Source organism: Eriocheir sinensis, chromosome 49 (genome assembly GCF_024679095.1).
Source record: "Eriocheir sinensis breed Jianghai 21 chromosome 49, ASM2467909v1, whole genome shotgun sequence".
Classification (NCBI taxonomy): domain Eukaryota; kingdom Metazoa; phylum Arthropoda; class Malacostraca; order Decapoda; family Varunidae; genus Eriocheir; species Eriocheir sinensis.
In genome coordinates this window covers 460664-463822 of record NC_066557.1, presented here as the reverse complement: position 1 = coordinate 463822, position 3159 = coordinate 460664, and positions in this window count along the sequence as shown.

Genomic DNA, 3159 nt, shown 5'->3' with positions numbered 1-3159 from the left:
ATGGGGGCGGTGTCACGGGCAAAATTGAGCGTCGGGCAAAATCCAGCCCGGGCATCCACATGCCTCTGTTATATTAGCTCAAGCTCGTGTATGTGGGGTTCTTTTCGACTGATATGGCGTCTAGAACTAGCATGATCATCATTCTTTATTATGATGACAAAGACCGTGTCAAAATTTGCCTCATTAAATAAAAAAGTACATAAAGTTCGGCAGCTTTTCCTCGTCGTCAAGCCATCCTCCAGAGCAGCTCTCCGACACCCATGATCGCACATTCATTTTTCTCAGAAAATAGTGTTATGCCGGACGTGTTACTTAGGTTCCGTGTCGCCGTCAGGAGACTCCGTGGGAGGGATATATGTAAACACTTTGCACAGCTTCTGTAGTTTAATATTCTTCCTTAGTAGTACACTTCACTCTGACTCTTCACTTACCACTAGCTTACTATGACTGGGGCTGGGGCTCCTCTCGCCCTCTTCTCCTATATATATCCAGAACAGTACAGTCTAGAATGTTACAGTTTATTTCAGATCATACAAGAACATGTAGCAAAAAATATATGCGAGTTGGCAAAACTTCCCGCCTGGCATCTGACCGCGCCCCACGGGGCGCGGACGGCTGGCCTTGCTCCCCGCCTCCCTGCTCGTTTCTCCCGGAGCCTTCTAGAGGCCTATGGTCGCCGGTGGAAGCTTCCAGCACAACACTATCCCCCCCCTCTTAATTGTGATCGTCCCGATCACACACTTAACTATATACAAACATAAGAGAATTAATCAAAAACATAATAATCGTCGTATCGCTGTGGACGCCTGCGTTGTCTCTGTCTTCTGCTCGGTGTCTCCTGCGCGTCTATCTCCTGGTGCGCCTCGTCGTCGTCCGCTTCTTGGGGTGTCCCTGGAACATCTGCCGAAGCCGGGAGGTTATCTCCCTCGGCTGAAAGGTCCAGAAGGCCTATGTCGTCGTCGACCTCCTCTCGGTCCTGGACGTCCCTTGCGTTTTCGTCGGCTGCTGGTTGTCTGTAGTTGTTCCAGGTGTAGTTTCCCGGACCGTGGTGCCTCCATAGGCGGTTGACGTGGACAACTTTCGGCTTGGTCCTATCTGTTCTCTGGATTCGGTAAGTCACGTCGGTGAGGCGTTCTAGCACAGTAAAAGGGCCTTCCCAGGGGCTCTGTAACTTCGGAGACTGTCCTTTCTTCCTCTGCTGGTTGTAAAGCCAGACTTGGTCTCCTTCCTTGAAGTCAACGTGGTTTGCCCTTATATTGTAACCGCGCTTCATGGCCTCCCCGGAGAACTTCAAGGCACCACGGACTTGATGGTGCACCTCTTCCAGCCGTTCCTCTAGTTGATGGGCAAAACTGGAGGCTTCCCTTGGAAGGTTTTCCCCAGGAGGCCTTCCTGTCAGTAGGTCCACCGGTAATCGCAGCTCTCGTCCAAACATCAGCTTTGCCGGTGAATACCCCGTAGTCTCGTGGGCGGCAGACCTGTAGGCCATGAGAAGCGCAGGCAGCTTCTGATCCCATGAAGACTGATCATTGTTGAACTGCTTGGCCAACTCCTGGCCCAACGTCCAATTAAACCTCTCCACCATTCCATCTGACTGTGGGTGCAGAGGGGTGGTCCGGGTCTTCTTGATACCCAGGAGCTTGCAGCACTCAGCAAGGACTGTTGATTCAAAATTCCTTCCCTGGTCGGAATGGAGTCGTTAGGCACACCGAAGCGACAGAAGAACTCCTCCACCAATACCTTAGCGATGGTAGTGGCTTCCTGGTCAGGGATGGCGTAGGCTTCCGGCCACTTGGTGAAGTAATCCATTGTGACGCAGATGTACCTATTTCCGTTCGTCGTCAGAGGCAAGGGTCCTGCTATATCCACTGCCACCCGTTCCATGGGGGCTCCAACCTGGTATAGTTGCAATGGGGCACGGTGACGCTTCTTGGGGCCCTTCTTTGCACAGCACACCTCACACGCGTGACACCATTCTTCCACGTCCTTCCTCATGCCAACCCAGTAGAACCTTTGGAGCAGGCGACTCAGTGTCTTCTTTACCCCAAGGTGTCCGCTGGTGATGCTGTCGTGCATTTCTTTCAAGACGCCTCCCTGGGACTTCACAGGTAGCACCGTGGACCAGTAATGGTCAAGACCATCATGAGAGACCCAGCGTCGCTGCATCACCCCGTCGTCTATCCGAAGAGTGTCCCACTGTGTCCAGTAATTCTTGGTGGTAGGGCTTTCTCTCGAGATTACTTCCCACCCAGGTCGCGTTGACGACTGACTCAGCCACTCCATAATTGGTCTCAGATCTCGGTCCTCCCGCTGCAGTTTCCCCAAGTCTTCCCATGGCACCTCCGCTGTCTGTTCCACTGTAGTGCGGCGGCACATATTCTGGACGCTTTCCCTCTGGAGGCAATGTTGACACTCAGGTAGGCAGGGGCGCCGGCTCAAGCTGTCCGCGTTACCGTGTGTTAGCCCAGATCGGTGCACAATAGTGTAGTGATGCTGCTCTAGTTTACCTATCCAGCGAGCAAGCTGACCCTCAGGGTTTTTCAGTGACTTCAACCACCGCAATGCAGCGTGATCCGTGCGGATGGTGTGAAAGTTGCACCGTACAGGTAAGCATGGAAAAAGTCAAGGCTCTTGACTACTGCCAGGAGTTCTTTCCGGGTCACGCAATAGTTTTTCTCGGCTGGGGTGAGCTTCTTGCTGAAGTAGGCCACAACCCGTTCCATGTCGGCACATGCCTGGGACAGCACTCCATCAATCTCCTCATCACTGGCATCACAATCCAGTATAAAAGGCTTAGAGGGGTCTGGGTAGGTGAGTACGGGCGAGCTGATGAGGGCCTCCTTGAGCTTCTCAAAGGCAACTTGAGTTTCCGCTGTCCATTCAAACTTGCGCCCCTTCTTCGTCAGGAGGTGCAGTGGTGCAGCAATCGTAGCGAAGCCTTTCACAAACCTGCGGTAGTATGAGCACAACCCGAGGAAGCTCCGCAGCTCCTTCACGTTGGTGGGTGTCGGCCAGTCCCTTACCGCAGCCACCTTCTCAGGATCAGTGCGTACTCCAGCCACGCTCACGATGTGTCCCAAGTATTGGACCTCCTTTTGGAACAGACAGCATTTCTTCGGGCAAAGCTTAAGGTGTGCAGCTCTAAACCGGGCGAAAACC